The sequence below is a fragment of the Caretta caretta genome, chromosome 2, assembly GCF_965140235.1.
Source record: "Caretta caretta isolate rCarCar2 chromosome 2, rCarCar1.hap1, whole genome shotgun sequence".
Taxonomy (NCBI): domain Eukaryota; kingdom Metazoa; phylum Chordata; order Testudines; family Cheloniidae; genus Caretta; species Caretta caretta.
In genome coordinates this window covers 263,459,738-263,481,582 of record NC_134207.1, presented here as the reverse complement: position 1 = coordinate 263,481,582, position 21,845 = coordinate 263,459,738, and the positions used below count along the sequence as shown (strand labels likewise).

Genomic DNA, 21,845 nt, shown 5'->3' with positions numbered 1-21,845 from the left:
ACTAGAGATTTTAGCCCAAGAGCTTTCCATGCTTAGTAGTTTCATGTGTAAAATAAGAGGCACTCAAAATTCCAATTCTCCAAAGTGGCTACAAAGGACACAGCAGGTACAAAGGACATGAGCAAGGGTATAAGGTCCTTTAGAGAGGCATCAAAATCCAACCCCCACCCTATCCAGGTCTGCACCCAGCATCTCTGGCCCATCTATAAATGAGTCGTCCCCACTTTAGTCACCTACCAAGGTGCTAGGTGTTGCCTATGGTTATTTTCACGTGGCCCTCCTGTTAATAAGCAATATTAGAGCACATCCAAAAGGGTTTTTGGTTATTAGGACCCTGCTGCTATTAGGACGTAAGTTTATAGGGGAGTCACTTCTACTTGGATTACACAATCCACTGGATTTAGGTACTAGAATGGTGACAGTTCTGCTCTTTCCAAAAGATCTCTATGCAAAAGAATAAATGGACACAAATCATAACATTCAAAAACCGGTAGGAGAACACTTCAAACTCTCTGGCCACTCAGTAAAAGATTTAAGGGTGGCAATTTTGCAACGGAAAAGCTTCAAAAACAGACTCCAAAGAGAAACTGCTGAGCTTTTGAATTAATATGCAAACTAGATACCATTAACTTGGGTTTGAATAGAGACTGGGAGTGGCTGGGTCATTACACATATTGAATATATTTCCCTAAGTATCCTCACACCTTCTTTTCAACTGTCTAAATGGGCCATCTTGATTATCACTACAAAAGTTTATTCTTACTATATGTTCCATCCAATGAAGTGAGCTGTAGCCCATGAAAGCTTCTGCTCAAATAAATGCGTCAGTCTCTAAGGTGCCACAAGTCCTCCTGTTCTTTCTAGGAGTCAAGCTAGCCCTCAATTCTTCAGGACATGGGCATTTGTGGCACAGCTCCAAGAATCCTCGCAGCATGCCATGTGTTAATGTCAGTCTCGTCTGTCCGCTCCAGTGCCAAAAAACACATCTGACTTTGTCATGAATCACTCATTCGTCTCCCTAACACCTCAGCCAGCCTTTTGTTAAGCCCTCGCCTCCCAAATTTAAACAGCTCCGTGATGGACGTCATGCAAAGCACTGGCCTCTCCCTTTCCACGCTCCCCCAATCCTGCATGTCCTAGAAATCCTGCTTTCGTTCAGACGCAGAGAGTTTGCTAGCCCTGGCTCAGCCAACAAAGATTTACAGAAGGAAGACTCCTTGTGGCAAAAGGCAACAGTTTCCCTAATGGCCCAGAGATATTAAGTAGCGTGTTTAGAGCGCAATAGTTTAAATACGATAAGGGTTTAATGGAAGTCTCAAGCTTTGGCTCTCTATGCTTATTTGAGCCTTCCACAAAAGCAAAGTTAGAAAGCTCCTATATCTAAGATAGTACCCCTGGTTTTGGGGGGGCCAGAAATACTTCTGGAACAGCCTCTCTCCTTGTATTCGGCACTTGTGTGCCACAGGTGGAGAGAAGACTCAGCAGGGTTCACCCAAACATTTGGGAACCGTCAGAAGAGGCTTTAGCCTTGAGCTGTGTACAGCTGAGCAGAAGGTGCATGAGTTTCCATCCCAGCTCCTCCAAACAGTTCACCCATCCCCATTTTACCGTCCACAGCGATCAGATCGTAGAGCATTTGGATGGTTGGGCAGTTTGACACATCTGCTCTATTTCGGGAGCAGTTTACAGCTCTGCAATTCCTCTGCCGCACAGCAGCGATAGCTATTTCACTCAGCCACTGGCTTTAGTGTCATATTATCCTGGAGGCAGGTTTAAAAACTGAACAGGTGAAAAAACAAAACCTATGGGGCACTGGAGAAACCAGGATGCATGAATGGGGATTATGCCTCTGGGATGGTATAGGCTTTTCTTACTGAACCCAAGAAGGGCAGTGGCTGGTTCTGTCCTTAGTGAGTTAGGAGAGGAGGCAATTAAGATACTCCTTCAAGGGAGACTGGGGTATTTACATGCTTTTGAAGTGAATCAGTGGAAGTGTTATTACTAACAATTTTCAGAGTAACAGCCGTGTTAGTCTGTATTCGCAAAAAGAAAAGGAGTACTTGTGGCACCTTAGAGACTAACCAATTTATTTAGTCACTAAGGTGCCACAAGTACTCCTTTTCTTATTACTAACAATTGTAATTAACAAGTGATATGCACCCTACTGTTTCTGGGCAAGCGCTGTGTAAGCAAAGCCCAGCTAGTCAATGGAGCTACAAATTTATACCAACTGAAGACCTGGCCCACTGCTCTAAGAGATTCCCTCGTTAGGTTAAGTATCTGTGCAGGAGGCAGAGATTTCTTGGGACCAGTCCTGGATTGTGGAATGAACTCACTCAGGAACTAAGGACCACTGCAGCCCTCCCCACTTTTGGCTCCAAGCTCTAACAAAAAGTGTGGCATTACACTGAAAACCCTATCAAGGTACCACTTCAGTGCACACACACCCCTCCCCATAGGAAGATAAGGAGAGAAAATAGGAACTCTGATAGACTAGAGAGAAGGTGGGTGATGTGATCTCTTTTATTGGACAACTTCTATTGGTTAAAGACATGCTTCTGAGCTACACAGAGCTGAAGGGCTCCATCAAAAGCATGTCTTTCACCAACAGAAGTTGGTCCAATAAAGAAAAAAATTCTCACCCACCTTGTCTATCGAGCATCCTGGGACCAACACAGCTACAGCCACACTGCAAACAATGTGATAAGATATTCGCCACAGCTCTTAATCTGCTACTGGAAGGTGCTCACCTCCTCTGGTCATGAGGGTGGTGTAATAACAGATATACAAATCCATTGGCAGCCTTCTGGAGAAGTAGCCGAGGAGTCAGTATGAGCCAGGGAGAAGAGCAATGGATAAGTGGCTCTTGAACTGCCCTGTGGTTTAACTTTTGGTGTTGATACCTTGTGGGAGGAAGGAGGAAAGCAAGTGCTGTGTGTTGCATGCAGTCTTCCTTCCAAGTGATGGATGTGGAGTTCAGCAGCTCCTCAGAGGGAATCCTAGCTACTGCTCCCAATCCTAAATAGCAGCAAAACGTAGGACAGTGACATCCTGCCTCCCCAAGAGTGTGATGGAACTGAACAGCTTAGAAAGAAGCACATTTGCAGCTTTAGCAGGGATCATCACCTGTGTAGAAGGGCAGTGATGTTCGTATAGATCTACTGATTGAGCTAGAGAAACATGGATTGCCATGATCCCATGAGTACACACAACTAGAGGGAGACCAAATCGGATCCAGACCTCAGCTTATGTTGAGTCTTGCGCAGCCAAAACAGATGGATGCAAGGCAACACCAAGACCCTGATTCAGCCAAGGTGCTTGAGTACATGCCCAGCTTCATGCATGCCAGTAGCTCCACTGACTTGACCGAGTTCCATGCCTAGAAGGCAAAGGGAGGTGAAAGTTTGCTGAGGCCCCTTGACCAAGTCCATGATAAGCCTTAGTAGAAAACAGGGGAGTCCTCCAGACCCCTGCCTGTCACCACAAGAAACCACTCCTGCCCTTCTTACCTGAGGAGAAAAGAGTGAAAGTAAGGAATGTGGTTGAAGTGTTGATATTTCCTGTGCAACCTTGGACATGTCACCTAGAGTAGGATTTTCAAGAGGTGGTGAGTGGTTGCAGCTGGGCTGGTCATGGACTTCAATGGGAGCTGCTGTGCATCATTCCCAGACACCACCACGTGTAAAATAGGGAAAACAGTCCCTTTCCTACCTTTGGTCTCAGACCTCTTTGGGGGCAGGGGCTGTGGCTTACTTGGCATGTTTGTACAAAGAGCCCCAGTTTCAATTGAGGCCTGAGAGTGGAATGAACAAATTGATGCTGATGAGTCTCTCCACTCTTAGCAGTTGCACAGTACTTTACACAGAGTGGTCAAAATAAAAAAAGATCTATTCTCCAAAAATCACACAGACTGGTGTATTAAGAGAAGCATTTCCTTCCTGTATTGATTATGTATCCAATGTATTAAGTTAAACCTCCACCCCAAAAACAGAATCAACCGAGTATTAAACATAGCAAATTCCAATCAGATTAGGGAAAAACTTTAAGAAGATCTTAACAAGTGGACATTTACACAATTAGCTTGCTACTGGTAAATTCCTTCAGTGGTGCCAATGGCAGATTTTCACCACCTAAAATAGCCCAAAGCTGTTGATTCAGGAATGGTTGCCATCCCAAATTAGATCAACCCAAATACAGAGGCCACAAGGTGGTTTTGTTACATCAAGATTATGAATTGAATGGGCTATGTGTCAACTGGAAGGGGTGAGACTGCAGAGGAGAAAGCCCTATCACAATGTTACCCATGATCTACCCCAACACAGGATTGTTCCCTATAGTGGTCTGGAACCAGTTTACAATATGGTTCTTCTGCCACTTATCTTACAGAGAGGTTCTACCCTAAAGAAACCAGCTTCCCCCTCCAAGAAAAAAAAGCCAGCAACTTTGATTGTGGGAGTCCATATTTCTCTCAGTCACTTTGCAAGACTCTGCCCCTGCAGTTGCCAGCCCCATAAATGCACCAAGTTGGGTCCCTGCCATCACACCTCTATCTAGAGGTGCTCAGCAGGCCAAACTAGGCCTCTGGCTACATCCATGTTACCTCACTGCCTTAAAAAAGTCATGCCTTCCAGGACACCTGTGCAGACACATCTTGGGCCCACAGGTCACACTATCATCATTGAAAGATCAAAAAAACCAAAAACACTTGGCACATATTGCCTATAGAATTTTGATTTAGAAATCCAGGAGACCCAGCAAACATGAAACCACACAACTCCATTTCTACAGAGACTTTTCAGAAACTGCCTTTTAAAATATATATGTGTCCAGTCCAATAGCTTTCTTGAGAAGTGCCCCTAGTCCCACGAAGGGCTTCTGTTTTTAGTTATAAGCCCTGGGGAAACAAGCCTAGAACATTCTTAAAAACAGTACAGCTTTAGAACACTTCCCCCAGCCCCACTCACCCCCCATTCAGAAGGTGGGCCAAAAAGCTACTAGGATTTCAAGGAGTGGCCATGTCAAAGGAAGGAGAGGGATTTATACACCTGGTGTCAGATTCTGAACCTCAGTACAGGTGTGCAACTCCCAGTGAAGTCATTGGAGTTGTACACACTCTTACAAAAGGTTAGCATTTGGCCCATTGTCAACAAGCCAAGAGGATAGCCTCCTGAGCTAGTTAATCCCATCTTCTGCATAAAATGAGAACTCTCGCCTCCTTCCTGAGCCTGACCAGGGTATCATTGCCCATAAGAGGTTTGTAGAGACTAACTGGGGACCATGGATATAAAAGCATGAACTTCGACTGCTCCAGCAAATGGTTCTACAGCTCAAGAGATGGTAGCAAACATAAGCTTGTCGCTCTACTGCCAGAGGGAAACAAGGAACTAAACTGGATTTGGGTGGGTTACAGTGGATGCCATTTCTCCAATACCCAGCTCTACAACAGATACTCTGTGCAGCTACAGTAGTCCAGTCAGCTACTGCCATCGGATATGGCATTTCACTGGTCTTCGGAACTGGTCGCTGCTGTGTGCTGTTGGACAGCTACCAACATTCCCCCTCCTTTCAGTTGTGTGGAAGGTAGAATTCCCCCACCCCTTCCCTAAACTAGGGAGGGACAAATGACAAGGAATCTGGGAAGGCTGGAGACAATGGCAGGAATTCAGATTAAATTCTACTGTGCATCTAGGGACATAAATGCAAAAAAGAGGGAAAAACCTGGAAAGCTGGAATGCCAGTAAGTTAGAAGCCATAACAAATTGAAAGCAGTGAAACAATCCCCCTCCTAAAAACAAATCTATCCTCCTGCATGGACTAGGATGACAAGACCTGGAACATAACATTCAGTTCATCACCAGAACAAAAAACAAAAAACAAAAAAAACAGACACACTAGAGTATTCAGAGGAAAGAGGTCAAGGGGCTGGAGATCTGCAGGGAAGGCTGAACTATATGTACAGCTGGCTAACTGATGAGTTGGAGGGTGTTGCTAGCATAATGGCAGAGCAAGCATGTAAATACAGATGGAGGGAGAAATTTAGAAACTGGACAAATTTTAGCTAAACAAAATCCAGGCGGAGGATACTGAGAGTTTATACAAAGGCCAAGGAAGTGGTGGAAGCTTCATTGTCTTAAGACAAACTGCTAGGAAATAGTGCACCTATTTAATTCAAAAAGTTGATGCTCCACAGTGAAGTTTCATTACAATGCTCTTTTAGCACCAAGAGCCTCTCCTCGGACTCTAAGACCGAAGGTGACTAGTGATGGATATATACTTTCCAGTCCAACTGGAGTTCAGTGAATCAGCGCCATCTTTGTTTCTCCTTTCTGAAGTAGTTCTTGGAATTGCTTGGGTCTTCCAAGGAAGATAACTCATCAGGTGCCTCTTACACAGAGGCTAAGAAGTCCTCCAACATTCTTTACCCTGCTCCCCAAGCTAGAGAGAGTTAAGCTGCAAGTCTTACCACCTCAAAGCACTGTACGTGTAACCCACCCTTGCAATCACAGATCAAGTACAGCAGCACCTCAACCAAGCACTTTGCCCATTTGCTATCTGCCAGTGATGTTGGTTTTCCAGGGACCATCACAGCAGAAGCTTACTGCTATTGGATTACCATTCATGCATCTCCTGAATGAATGGCAAGTCTATACAAATCTATTCCCCCACCATCAGTTAATTTAAGCACAAAACAAAAAAGATAACCCCTTAGAATTGTGATTTCCCTCCCCACTACAATTTTTCAGGTGAAGGATATCCAAGTTTATTTAGTGTTGCCACCTTCAACAATGAATCAGCAATTCTGTTCTCACTTGCATGGAGGAGAAGTGGGAGCAACTTCACTGAACTAACATGGGTTTAATAAAGGAGAATCAGGACACCTAACTCTAGAGATGAAAGGAGCCATCTATTATAGCTTCTTCTGAGTTAAGCAAGAACATTAGCCAAGTTGAAAGTTTCTTTAAGTTGGAGGGAAATTCCAACTAAATAAAGTGACTACATTTCCAGAGTATTTCAAAATGATAAAACTGGAGGGTACAGCTTAAAAATAAAGTTCAACCTGAAGTATGTGCAAATTATAGAAGAGCTACACCACAAAACCAGAAAAAGAAAAAAGTCTTGCATGTGGTTCAGCTGAGTTGTGTGTAAACACTCAGGGTTTCCTATAACACAATATCTAATGCAGAGGGTTATGTACAAAGCAAACTTCTACTCAGTGGCTAAGGCAGGGGCAGTCAATTTTTTCCTTTGAGTTCCAAATTTCTTTGTCAAGGAATAGTGAAGGTCCAGACTCCAAAGAAAAACCAATTCATAATAAATACAAATATTTTGGGGTCTGTTCAAAAGCATCTGGCAGTCGGGATTTGGCTCACTGTCTGCCTATTGACTACCCCAGTCAAAGGAGACACTATACCAGGAAACTTGCAATAGGGTATGGACACGACCATTTAGACATAAGATAAGCATTGGACTAAAGACCATGGTGAGGTCATCTTGCAGCCTGCAAATAAACTGCCTTGTGGACCATCAAGCTAGTTTGCTACTCTTACTGGGTAAAGGTCTTCTATGCTGGCCTGCACCAGATACTTCAGGAGGAAGGTGCCAGCACTTTTTGCCTTTATATGAAGCCTCAAGAGCAACACTTTCATCTAATTGTACAATAAAATAGGTGTGCATGCATGGGGGGCACCTTCCCACCCTGGGAGAAACCATTTTAATTGGTGTCAGAGCAGCAGCCGTGTTAGTCTGTAAGGTGCCACAAGTCCTCCTTTTCTTTTTGCAAATACAGACTAACAAATTTGAGCATAAGCTTTTGTGAGCTACAGCTCACTTCATTGGATGCATTCCAAATAAATCTGTTAGTCTCTAAGATGCCACAAGTACTCCTTTTCATTTTAATTGGATACATGTGAAGAGCAGAATATACCTGCTGACCAAAAGTAACTCAGCTATTCGGAAATAAAACAAATTTTAGGAGTTAGGGAATTCACTTGGGATGAGAGACACCCAGGTCTGAGCCCCTGCTCTGCCAGATTCAGAGCAGTGTCTCTCATCCTGGGCAAGCGACTGACCAGTGGGAGATGGAGACCCAGCCCTGCAGCCTTTTTCCTCCAAAAAGCTCAGAGGGTCACAATTTTGTCCCAATATGGGAAAAATTCTCACCTGAAAATTTCTCTGTTCAGCTCTGCCATTCACACAGATCATTAGAAGATCCCTGCTGAAGCTAAGTAGAGTTTAAAAAAGTTTTCATTGCATGATAATTGGGAAAGCCAGAGTTTGTGGTGCACATTAACCTACTTCCAAGGTTTTCCTAGTAGGGCAGGGGTGGGAGGTCCTACTTGATCAAGTTATTCAGGGGTTAGAATCATAGAATATCAGGGTTGGAAGGGACCTCAGGAGCCTTAAAATAAACTGTCAAATGTTTCTTCTTTAATTCTATATGTCCCAACTTTTTTAGTGGGTGGGAGAAAGGTGGACTCTATTGAGGACAAATTCTTATAATTCCTGATGTCAGTCTAGCTTGGTATGGCCCACTGAGAATTCAAACAGCTATGAAAGGGCCCTGTGCAACCAGGAAACACACTAATCTGCAGCCTGCATGTTCGTAAGCCAAAAAAACCAGTAGGATGTACACAGTGGTTGCCAATTAATTCCACTGTTCTGAATGGACATCAAGGAACTGTTACAGGACCTTTGCTTAAGTAAGCCTCCAGAAAGAGGTAAATAGTAGAAAATAAGTTGCGTTATTGAAACTGAAGGTAGGGTGACACTTTAAGGCCTGGTCTTCACTCAAGAGTCAGATTGGTCAATCTGCATCACTCAGGGGTGTGGAAATATCTACACCCTTGAGAGGTGTAGTTAAGCAAACCAAACCCCTGGTTTAAACAGAGGTAGGCTGATGGAAGGATCCTCTGTCAACCTAGCCACTATCTCTCAGGGGCAGTGGATTTTCCACAGCAGTGGAAAAACCCCTCCCATTGGCATAGTGAAGGTCCACACTGAAGTACTACATTGATACAGCTGCAGTACTTCAAGTTGAGACAAGCCCTAAAAAGGCAGAAGGTTTCATGTTCAGTGGTCTTGCTATTATCCATTTAAGTTGCAGAATCTGAAAGTCCCACTCCAGAAGCCTTTCTGGAGGAAGGCTGTTGCTGCCGTAAGCTTGTCTTCAGAAGGCTTGGTAGTGGTAGATCTCAATATCTTGTTATTCTTCAGTGTTGTCTTATTCCAGTGCATGACAAAGGAGGAGGGTCACATCCTCTGGAGAGCAAACCAAACCATTTACAGGTTGTCCCCCCTCACCACGTCTCCCAAGGTGGGAGAGGTCAAGAGCCTGGGATGAAAGGACCCAAATGGGGTCAGGCTTTCCTCTCACTCACTAAGCCATCTGCACATCATTAAGGAGTCCCCACCTGAACTCTATGGATTCCAGCCTGCTCCTTTCTTGCAAAAAGCAGGTCATTTTGCAGCTGGAGTTGAGGTCAGTAGTGGGACAACAGGACATACCCTATGAAGTAAGAGGAGCCACAGTTTAGTTAGTATTCCCAGTCAGATTGCAGCTTCATCTCAAAGTACAAGTGTGTCTCTCCCCCTTCACCCTCACTGCAAGTATAGTGTACAAAAAGGAATCCAGACTGCTATCTACATAGATGCTAGGTGAATCACTCCATTAGTCCACTGCTTGTAAACCTAACACTCCAACCCAACAAAGATTCTATTCCACTTTGTTTCCTCCACCCCACCCCACATACCATAGTCAAGCTATTTCACAGCAGTCCCTATGGAGCTGGGTTGGTGACAGGTGCTAAAGATGGAAAGGAGGTGCTGGGGGGGTCAGAAGAGTGATGACTGGCATGGGGCTACCCACTAGATGTCTCTGGAGTTAGGGGGAGGGGAGAAATAGAGTCTTACTCCAGCTACACTCAGGAGGTAACCTCAAGATCACGGATCATTTCTGTGCATGCATATCCCAAGGGGTTGCAGGAGTCAGCCACTGCCTCCAGCAGTAGTGTCAGGAAGACAGGAAATAGAGTTCTTAAAAATTTGTGTTAGCTTAGAGTGAAGTTTGAGCACACAAATTCCTAGCTACAAGGTTTTACTTCTAGTGCGATCAGGACTGGCGGGCCTGTTCTGTTAGGTAAAGAACCAAGAAAGTCCCTGCTCTAAAGAGATTCCACCCTTTGGTAAGGAAGGATCCCAAGACACTGAAGGTACATTATATTGCAATAGAAAACCCACAGCACCAAGTCTCGGACTAGAGCCCAGGCTGCGGTGCTAAGAACAGCACGGGAACTACCAAACAGCAGATGTTCTGGTCCTTTGTAACCATGATCCACGTGAGGCGCCTGGAGCCCAGAAAGCAACTCCTCTCCCCCAGTGCTCTTGTGCCAACTTCAGTTTCACCACCTCATTGGCTTTAGCACAGTGTTCAGACAGGGATGCACCTCCCGCCATGTAATACATGTGCTGTTGCATGGTAATGCAACCAGAGACCGCAGCTTGCTAGCTAGCAGCTACTGGCGTGTGTCAACCTGCAGAATGTAAGGGGACTGTTTCCCCCCTTACTAACATTCAGTGGGGGTGTTTTAGTTGCTAGCTCCCAGTACTAAAAAAAGAGGGAAGGGTTGATGGGGAATCAGGACCCTGAGACGGACAGCCCCCAGGAACAATGGGGAGAGGCCAGTGCTCCAGGTCAGCCTGAATGACCGGGCGAGCAGGCTAATCAGAGAGTCAGGAGGCCAGGGAGGTCCTGTCCTTTGTGTGAGCTGGATTTGCCTGGGTCAGACAGAGTGGAGCTGAGCTAAGGAGAAAGCAGGGGTGCAAGCTGAGCTGGGGAGCAGAGCTGTGCCAGATCCAGTGAGAGCAGACCCTGTCCTGGGAGCAGAGCTGCAGCCCCAAAGCCAGAGGCACAGCCCAGAGAGAGCAGACTTGCCCTGGGAGCAGAGCTGCAGCAACCAGAGCCAGAGGGGCCAGAGCAGCAGCCCAGGGAGCTGGAGGCAGAGCAGCAGCCATGCAGAGAGAGTGGTGCAGCTGGGGCTGGAGCAGTCCGGAGCTGGGTGCGGTGAGCAGCTGGGAGAGTGAGGGGGGACCCTGGGCAGTGGGCCCAGCACAGGGAGATGCCTCAGCCAAGAGGCTCTGCAGGCCAGGCTTGGATCGTAACCCTGACAGGGCGGGGGCGACATCGGGAAGAAGGGTCCTACCACTTGGAGCCTGAGAGCGTGTGACCATCACCAGAGCGAGTGTCCAGCCCACAGCATCCCTGCAGCACAGCCAGGGCCTGAGCAGAAGACCTGGGACTTACAAGAAACAGACTTAACTGCCTGGATTTTCCAGAGACACTGTTTGTGATGTTCCCTGCCACAGAGCGGTGTGATGGGTTTCCTTTAACCTCTCATTATTCCTTATTCTTTTTAAAATTAATTGTTGATTAAATAACTTGCATTTGCTTTAACTTGCACGTAATGGTCAGTGGGTCAGAGAAGGGCCCAGTGCAGAGAGAGTACCCCGGAGCGGGGACACCCTAGCCCCTGTCCTAGGTGACCACGGCAGGGTTGGGGGTCAAGCCCCCCAGGAATCCTGGGCCCAGCCTTGTTGGGGTTATGAGGACTCTGCCAGACAGGAGAGTGGAAGGGGAGTCCTCAGATCCTTTTGCTAGCCCATTTCACTGGTGTAGTGCAGAAGCCAGGAAAGTTCCCCACAATAGCGGGACTATTCCCCTGCTTACAAGAAGACAGCCTTTCACCATCTCTAGTGGGAGCAGGCAGATGTCAGCTTGCATGTGCTAAAGCAGTGAACCCCATGCCATAAATTAAGGAGTTAGCCACAAGGTTCTGTACACCATCACTCCTGTCTTGCACAGTAGACACTGCTGCTTAAGATGTCCCCATATTGCTCCACTGCTCTGCTTCAGCTCTGGCAGGGCCATCTCCAGACACAAATGGTTCAGTTTTCTCCCTGCTATGCAAGGAGTATCAATTGAAATGGCTGCCTCTCCCTTCATAAGCTCTTGAGTATTGTAGGAGGGCTTGGCTCAGGAGGGAACTGAGGCTGACTGCACAGGAGCAGCAGGCTGGAGGTGCCTACCTGGGAGCTGGTTGTTAAGACTGGACAACTTGGGAGCTGGGAATGAAAGGCCAAGCATCAGTCTGTTGCTTGCAAGGAGCATCAATCTTTGCCCCTGGGTTTCCACCTGTTGTGGTGGCCTGTAGGTAGGAGATCCATGTAAATCTAACCACATGGGACAGATTAGAAGCCTCGAGTGCTGTGGTGCTCAAAAGCTTGTCTCTTTGACCAAGAAGTTGGTCCAGTAAGAGATATTACCTCACCCACCTTGGTCCCAGCATACGAGAGACAACACAGCTACAACAATGCTGCAAAATGAACATTTGTGGTACTATTGTTTATAGTAACTGAAGAGCTTCAGAAGCTTTGAACACAACCAACAAAAACACAGTCACCCACCCAGGCAGCTATGTATGAACATGACCATGTTTACCCACCCATTTCTGTACTGACGAGTCCCACCAAGGAATTTCAACCCCCTGAAGCCAAAAGCTTCTTAAGTCACGCTATGCACATGGTCAAGAAAGTTGACAAAAAGTTACAAGAACTTCAATAGCAAGAGGTTGGCCAGAATCAGAACAATTCTTGAAGCCTGAATAAAGAGACTGCCCATAATGTAACCTCATCCACCCCTCCATCTGTGAATAAGCAACACCTCAATGGTGGTCATGTAGCAGATTCCTCAAAAGATTAGAGTCATTGCTTTGCAAAGACCACCATGTAGAGGCAACTCAAGGCTCCAGGAGAGGGTAACAATGGAATGTTTGACTTACTTGTTCAAGGTCTGTTACAGTCTCTCTGGCATGTCATGCCCACAGCAGGCTCTTTAGAAAGATGAAAAGTTTGAGCAAAGCAAACTGTAGGTTTGTTCCCAGAAAGAGAGCCTGTGAAATGGTCAACTGCTCCTATGAGCACCCAAACGGTCCATGTACTTCTTAAATAGTGCTGAACCAAGTACAGGAATTGAGATAGGAGGGAAGAGATGGGAGATTGGAAGGTGACAGAACTACTGGCGAAATAAACCTCAGTTCTGGCTAGGGTGACCTTATTTCCCCATGCTGAATATGGGCCACCTGGTCAGATTACTCATATTAAGCGAGTTCAACAGCAAAAAAATCAGAACTATGCAGTACAAACATTCAAACTAACATTAAGTTGACTGAGCCAGTGTTAAAAAGAAATCCTGCATAGTTGGATTCATTTTATTTACCTTCTTATCTTTAAGGCTTTATGGTTTGCACAGGGAGAGGACACACACCAGGGGTGACTGACTGACCCAACCCTCCCTGCCTGGTGCTCTCTGCCCTCCATGCCTGGCTAGGCCCCTGGGACAGACTTGCCTCTCCTGGTACCACATCTTCAAGGCAACGTGTGGTGTGGGGCAGCAGGCACATACCCTCCTCCCCAGATTTCTGCCAGGGTTCACACCAGAATGTGACCAGCAGCAGCCTTTCAGCACTTTGCGGGAGGGAAGGGCCAGGACCTGCTTCCAGCTGCAGGGGAGGGATGACCTGGCCAGTGTCTTTGCAGAGCTCATCTCTTCTCCCCTCCCAGTCACCCCCCTCACTCTGCTCCCCTATGGCTGGAAGCGGCTTGTCCCTTCCTGCCTGCACAATGTCAAAAGGCAGCTAACAACTCCAGGCTGCTGCTGGCCACGGATGTAACCCAACAGCTGCCTCTTGTGCCCTGGCTACAGCGTGGGCAGGAAGGGGTTAAGCCCTAAGATGCATTGTGCACCAGGGCCCAAGGAACTGGACTGCAGGGGCTTCCGTGAACCCAGCCAGAGAGGTGGCTCAGGTGGGAGCAGGATGCACCTGTGGGGGGGGGGGGAATATGGAGGAGTAGTGGGGCAGGTGAAGCGGCAAAGAAGGGAGAGGACAGCGAGAAGGGGTAGCACATAAAGGGCCAGTGTGGGGGCAGAAGAGGCGACATGTAACTGGCTGTCTCCTGCCCTTACCAGCCACCGCAGCTCATGCTGGTTGGAAACAGGATGGGGCCCTGCTGGCCAAGAGCCAGCACGCAGCAGGGGCTGTGCTGACGGACCAGCATGGGGAGCGGCTGGCCCTGCATCTGTGTGTCGCCACCAGCCTTGCACACACACACACACACACCCCTCAGGCCCCGCGCTGGTGCGTGGGCAACTGGCGAGCACGGATTTGACCAGCAGCAGGACCTGCTAGTACTGATGGGGGAGGGGGAAGAGAAGAAGAGGGGGAAAAGAAAATATGGAACAATTTCCCCTTTTTAAAGAAAGAGTCAGGACACCTGCAGGAGGGCTTAAATATGGAACCACCCCTTTAAAAAACAAGACATCTGGTCACCCTAGTTCTGGCAGGCTGAAGGAACAGTAGCAATGAGGATTGCAGACATTTCAGTCACAGGTTTTAACACTTTGTTTCTCAACTGCTTTGCTGCCACCTACCCTTTGAACATCGAAACAAGGCAGAGTGCTATGAATAACCTCACGGGCTGTTCCCAGAACAGCCCACCTGCAAGGAATTTTCAGTGTTTTGGTTGTTCATTTTTTAAAATCAACCTGAAGTTTATTAGTAGCTTAGATGGCATGACAGGAATTCATGACCGTGGTCTCTTCCTTGCCTTTGTACAAGGCTAAGAGAAACACTGGCTACTTTGACAACCTTGAAGCAGACACTGGGAATCCCTTCCGGCCAAAGCCGGCAACCAGAACTTCAGTAGTTTCCTCATTGAGGTTCAAGCAACTGTCATTAGGAACAAAGGCTGCTAGTTTCTTGCTGTTCTTGATCAGCTGGACTCTGACACATTTCCTGATGGCTGAATTGGGCTGCTTAGTCTCTACACCAGCTTTTTCCCCAAGAACAATTCCCTTTGCATGGGAAGCTCCTCCAAAGGGGTTGGCTTTCAGGGCAGTACTCAAGTGGGCCTTCTTGTATTGTGGGTCGTGCCATTTCTGATCCTGTTGGTGGCGGCAAAGCTTACTAGTGGGATGAAGCCCCCGGCACTTACCCATTGTGCTGCCGGGCAGGCTGTTCTACCCAGGCAGCTGTCTCTAGAGCACAGGGGAGGTGGGTGGCTGGATTTTTAAGTAAGATCCCATCTTTTGCAATGACAGACATCAGGAACTAAGCCTCCTTATGAAGAGGGCTGCTCTGAAAACCTCAGTCTTTCACTCTTGTCCCTCACATCACAGCCATCAACTTAGGGGACATGGTTTGTCTCTTGTGAGACTTCAGACCTGCATCTCAGAAGAGGCTTCTGAATTTAAACCCATGCCAAGATTAGGAAGAGAAAAGTCTCCCACATCATCATGTGCCAACACCTCTCCCAGATTGAGAGGAGTTCAGGTTTCCATAGACACTGTTTTTTTGGTGGGGGGGGGTGTTAATACTGGAGGTTGGTTTGGGACAGCTGAAGTTAGACCCCAGAAAAGTGGACATTAACTTGCCCCATGCCTGACAGGATTCTCTCTCCCAGCCCCCCTTAAATCTTACTGAAAGACTGGGGAATGAAGCCTCATTCCCTCACTCCAGCTGTCTGAAGCAAAGAACCAGAGTAAACCACAACAAGGGCTAACCACTAACAAGTGAGGAGGGTTCCTTTTCATGGTACCGCCACTTGCACTTTATTTGGGATACCTAGCTCATGAGGGGCCTGGTGTGGTTATTGGAGCTGCTCACTGTACTCCAGTGGGTTAAAGCCGCAGAGAAAAGTGACACTGTCCTGCTGCCCTGGATTTAAGTGAAAAAGCAAGTAGCATGGCCAAAAGGATGCATGCAGGGTTGGGGGAGGGGGGAGAGAAGAAAAAGACAAGAATGTAACATGGGAATGCAAGAGGAGACTGAACACCTCCAAAAAACCCACACCACACCCCCATTTAATTTTTAGGCACTGCTTTGGTATGGCGACATTTAACTCATTAGGCATCACGTTTGTAGAAAGATTTCCTGGCTGAACGAATCTGATGACATGGTCCACATCTAGAGGTGTATGAAGGGGGGTGTGAGGGGGTTGAAGAGGAGGAAATCTACTGAACTTGCAGTAGGTAGATCACTTTGCCTGTAATGTTATACACAAGTCTGCTTGGGGGTTGGGAACTTCATGGGAGCTTATTTCACTACTGCTTTAGTAGATGGACCTAAACTGCAAAATCCAATTTAGACCACCACCAAGTTAGTAAAACTCTGTGCCAGAAAACCAGTTACCTAAAGCCTCTTGCTGGTCATTATGGCCCTTCTAGTTCCAGATGGAATTTGCTAAGTACAGTAGCATGAAGCTGGAAGGTAACAAAACTAGACTGAGTTTTGGTTTTGCTTCTAGAGTGTGCATTTGAGCCCTTCTCATTTTGATCTGAACGAGTTCTTCCACTATTAATAATCCACATGGCTGCTGTTTGATCTACATATTACCACTCAAGCCCAGTGTTTTTATCTGGTAGATATTCAGGGAAAGAAGGAGTACATCTGTGTGTGTTCATTCTAGTTAAAGTTTCCTGTGTGGTTCAGCCTGTTGTGCCTACAGGTATGTTTATTTCACTACTTTAGCAAACCAGCAGACTTTTTAATGGAACTGTTGATATTTTTCCTGGCTAGAATTCCTGGCTGGGCTAGGCAGTGTACAACTGAAGTTCATTCCTAGCTACAGTCTGAAACTATTATTCTCCTCATGGGACTGAAGAGAATTGAAGGTTTCCATTGCATTGGTCAGATTTCTTCATTCTCCATCCTTCAAATTTAAGATATCTAAATAAAAGAGCTCAGGCAGTGGACAGTAGCTCTTGCCTAAGCCAAGGCTTGTTTTAGCACCAGGCACACTGGACATTCATCTCCATCATTGCAGCCATATGTTGTGCTGTAAGTAATGTGACAGGGTCGAGCCAGATGGCTACAGGAGAGTAATAGAAGGCAGATATATTAGCCCCAGGTTAAGTAGGTCCCTTTTCCCTGGGTAAGGTAACAGGGAAGGTTCCAGAACAATCAGGAACCTTCTGGAGACAATTAAGACAAACACCTGCAGCCAATCAAGAAGCTGTTAGAATCAATTAAGGCAGGCTAATCAGGGCACCTGGGTTTAAAAAGGAGCTCACTTCAGTTTGTGGTGTGTGAGTGAGGGGCAGGGAGCAAGAGGCACTAGGAGCCGAGAGTGAGAATGTGGACTGTTGGAGGACTGAGGAGTACAAGCATTATCAGACACCAGGAGGAAGGTCCTATGGTGATGATAAAGAAGGTGTTGGGAGGAGGCCATGGGGAAGTAGCCTAGGGAGTTGTATCTGTCACACAGCTGTTCCAGGAGGCACTCTAGACAGCTGCATTCCACAGGGCCCTGGGCTGGAACCTGGAGTAGAGGGCAGGCCTGGGTTCCCCCCAAACCTCCCAACTCCTGGTCAGGCACAGGAGGAGTTGACCTGGACCGTGGGTTCATGAAAATGGCCAAACTGAGGGATGCTGTGAAGCTCCAAGGCGAGCAAAAATCTGCCAATAAGCGCAAGACCCACCAAGGTAGGAGGAGGAACTTTGTCACAGTAGGTACATTGCTACACCCCAGCAGATGAAGCTCTAAGCATCAGACTTGATGCAAGGCCAAACACCTTGGGACAACACTGGGGGAAGATTCCAGCTTTGTTGGCTTAGGCCACATGATCAATAGATCATTCTTTTGGTGTTTCTTGGCATTCCTTTAGATGCTGCAATGGGAACAGTAGCTCCAGTCTGCAAGCAGCAGGCTTCTGTTTTGCAGGGGGGAGAGGGAGAACTATGACCAGCAAGACATTTATATTCCAGTAGCACTCAGAAGTCTCAATGAAGATCAGAGCCCTGTGCAAGGAGCATTAGATATGCATAATAGGAGTTCCTGATCAGGAGGGCTTAGTCTTCAGTACACAAGAGAATTCTTGTTTTACAAGAGTTTAAGTAACTTGCCAGAGGTCAGACTGTGGCAGAGCCAGGAACTAAACCCAGATCTCCAGAGTCCCAATGCAGGGTCTTAAATGAGGAAGGACAGTCAGAGGTCTAATCTCACTTGGTTTCAGGGAAGGCAAGTTTAGATCGGTCAACAATTGACCAAGTACAACCCACCAGCAACAGTCCCATAAAAAGACCAACAGGGCAAGCATGCACGCACATATCTTCTGGGGTCTTAGAGTGTCACCTGGTCAGACAGCAGGAGGGCTCAAGCAGTCTGATTGCTAAATACTGCCTTTGTGGAGGACAAAAATGACAGCTGGTGCAAGGCAGTAACAAGCCGAGACAATGCTGTCCTACAGAACAAGTGCAGGATTTATTCTTGCTGCAGGAGACTGGTTTTGCTCTAGCCTGCAATGCATTCATGCCATGCCAAGCAGCACTTAAACCCATTGGAAGCCTGATCTGTGGTTATTGGTCTTGGAATTCTTTACTGATTGGGGAGGAGGGGCACTTCAAAGCAAATTATACCCCTGCTCCCCTCCTAGACCTCTGGACTGCTTTTGACTGCTCCTCATTCTATAGCCACATAATATTGTGAGGTGCTTCACTGAAGGTCCAGGCCACAAGAGAGGCACCTGGCCAGGAATGTAGAAGATCACTGGGGATTTAGCTAGCCAGCCCATGTGGCTTCAGGTCTTCAGAAGGAGTTTGAGGCTTCAAAGCCATCATTTAGCTCCATGTCACCTCCTCCTTCAGCCCCATTCCTCAGACTTCAGTGCAAGCTTTATTACACATTGGCAATCCACATGCCTGAGAACAAAAGCATGCCAGAGATGGGGATACCAGTCTAGTTGCTCTTCATGTATCTGAGTGTGCCCTCTTGTGGCAGAATGAGGGCAGCTGACTGTGGATCCAATCTGCCCAATCCACAGCAGGGGCTCATGCAATGAAATATAATCCCATATTACCATGCACTAAGAAGAGGGCTGCATAGATAGTAGATAGTCACAACGCACAGTCAACTTGTGGAACTCCTTGCCAGAGGATGCTAGGAAGGCCAAGACCATAACAGGGTTCAACAAAGAACTAGATAAATTCATGGAGGATATGTCCATCAATGGCTATTAGCCAAGATGGGCAGGAATGGTGTCCCTAGCCTCTGTTTGCCAGAAGCTGGGAAATGGGCGACAGAGGATGGATCATTTGAGGATTACCTGTTCTGTTCATTCCCTCTGGCACTGGTCATCAGAAGACCTAGTTTTGTTCCCAGCAATGCTGTGGACCCATTTTTAGTGTCAGGTAGTTAACTCCAGTGCTTCCATGTCCCCTCTCGATATTGAGCTTGTCTATTTAGATTGCAAACTCTTTGGGGTGAAGACTACTTTGCCTTGCAGTCAGAACTGATCACAGCCAAAGCCTCCAGGTGCTACTGTAAATACAAAACAGGAATAGCAAACAAAAGCCACAGAGACAGGTATGTTGTGGGTTGTCATTCTGGAACCCATCTGCAGCTCCATGCTTGGAATAAAGATAAGGATAGGCAAGTGACTTCAGGAATAAGTCGAACCAGTTCATGACACTAATCAAGAATTTTAATGCTGCATCCTCTTGTCCACATGCCATCAAGTCCACCATTAGAAAAAAATCCAATCTTGATTTAAAATTTCCAAAGAGATCACTTTAGTTCACATAGGACTTCCCTGAATTTACTCCCAGGGCCTGTGTTATGCAGAAGATCAGACCCGTTGTGGTGATCTAGTCTTTTCAACCTTAAACAACTCCAAGCCATCTATGAATCTAGGTCTAGAACAGCAAGTCCAGTAGCCTAACGTGTGGTGGGGCTTCTTCCAGAAGAGAGCCAAGCAGTAATTTCTGGAGACAGTCTTGAGCAAGTTCTCTGTGATTGAGCATAAGAGCTCAGTGGTCAGCTCTCCAGACCACACCTACCATCTCAACCATCTCCATTTCCTCCTCCTGGTCAGTACCTGCCACATGGGAGCGTTTCTGCACTCCTTGCAGAGAACAGGCTGATTTCATACACTTTGTGACACCATTGCTGGTCTTGCAGTTGTCTTTAAACGTGTGTGAGAGCAAAGTGCTAACCTTGGCTACACCCACAACTCCCATTGACATAAATGGGAGCTGCATGGGCATATGGTAGATAAGGGCAGAATTTACCCCTCAGAATACCAAGACCCAAAAGTTTCAGGTACCAGTAGAGTTGGTGTGTACACAACAAGAAGCAGTCACTAATGTAGGCATCTGTGCAGAGTAAGTGCCTACAAGATCAGTGTTAGATTCCTTTAGAGACACACACTTGCTATGTGCCTGAGTTTTGAGACTAGTCTGTGCAAGAACGCAAGTTGCAGCCTGCTCCTTTCCCCTAGCTCTGAGAACCTTGCCTCCACCCAAGCCTGTGGGATGGTACATAACCAGTCAGGAGACTAGATTTCCTGAAGGGTATATGCTCTCATTGGGTTCTTCACCCTGGGCAATTTGTAGTACACTGGACTGGAGGACTAGCTGGGGAGAAATGAGAAGGATGCAGGAGAAGTTACACTGCACTGACAGACCAATCCACTCAAACCCTTGTTTGGTCCATCTTATGCTCTCCCTAGAAGGGTTTTCACCTCTGTCCTGGCCCACACAGACCCAGTCTAATGAGATTTTGGATCCCTAGGGCCAACATACAAGACTGACCGGAAGCTGGTAGTGCCTATTCAAGTGAAGCCAGGGAAGAACATGCCAACTTGATGCCATGCTACCTATGAGCCCGAATGCAACAGCTGCGTCTTATAGAAGGGATCTTGTTGGGCCAAGTCAGGGTGGTGTATTGGGAGGGGTTATGTTGCCTGTGGGCTGTCTGGGATCTGCCTGCAGTTATGAAAAAGGCATGCGCACAGGGCTGTGGGACTAGAATCAGGCTGGTTAGTTTGATGGGTCTTTAGAGACCTGGCCTTTTATTTGAGACCTGGCCTTTTATTTGAGCATTAGGAATAGATCTGCCTGAAGGAGAGGCACAACCAGGGAGTTTTTAAAAGGGAAGCTTTTAAAAAAAAAAAAAAAAAAAAAAAAAAAAAAACCCTGCAACACTTGTTTGCATGGAGCACCCACTCCTTCAAGGCATGGCTGACTAACCAGAAACTGACCTAGAAGGGTTCACAGAGCAGAATCAATATCTAATTGCACGTGCAAGTCAAGGATGTAGTAAAAGCGGTGAAGACCAGAGTCTTAAGTTACAGCTGGATTTTTGCAAGATGCTGAAAACAACTTGGTACAACCTGGACTGTGTGTGTGCCAAGTCCAGGAGACGATGACGACTAAGCACTCTTATGGGTAATAGTCTTGTATATGTTCCTACTCCATTTCCCTGTTGGGCATCAGATACCACTTGTTCATTTCAACAAATGCACCATAAGAACGGCCATACTGGGTCAGACCAAAGGTCCTTCTAGCCCAATATCCAGTCTTCGACAGTGGCCAACACCAGGGGCTTCAGAGGGAATGAACAGAACAGGTAAGCAAGTGATCCATCCCATCGCCCATTCCCAGCTTCTAGCAAACAGAGGCTAGGGACACCATCCCTGCCCATCCTGGCTAATAGCCATTGATGGACCTATCCTCCATGAACTTATCTAGTTCCTTTTTGCACTCAGTTATAATCTTGGCCTTCACAATATCCTCTAGCAAGGAGTTCCAGAGGTTGACTGTGCTTTGTATGATGAAATACTTCCTTTTGTTTGGTTTAAACCTACTGCCTATTAATTTCATTGGGTGACCCCTGGTTCTTGTGTTATGGCAAGAAGTAAAGAACACTTCATTTACTTTCTCCACACCAGTCATGATTTTAGAGACCATCGTATCCCCCCTTAGTGGTCTCTTTTCCAAGATGAAGTCTCACTCTTA

The 21,845-nt window shown here is 46.8% G+C and overlaps 1 protein-coding gene and 1 pseudogene across 1 annotated transcript in view; both read right to left on the bottom strand.

The window, feature by feature from the left end:
* The window catches only part of WNT9A (Wnt family member 9A), a 67,194-nt gene that overhangs the window by 32,277 nt on the left and 13,072 nt on the right, over nucleotides 1-21,845 (bottom strand). The window lies entirely within an intron of this gene.
* On the bottom strand, nucleotides 14,615-15,049 carry LOC125633048 (small ribosomal subunit protein uS12-like; annotated as a pseudogene).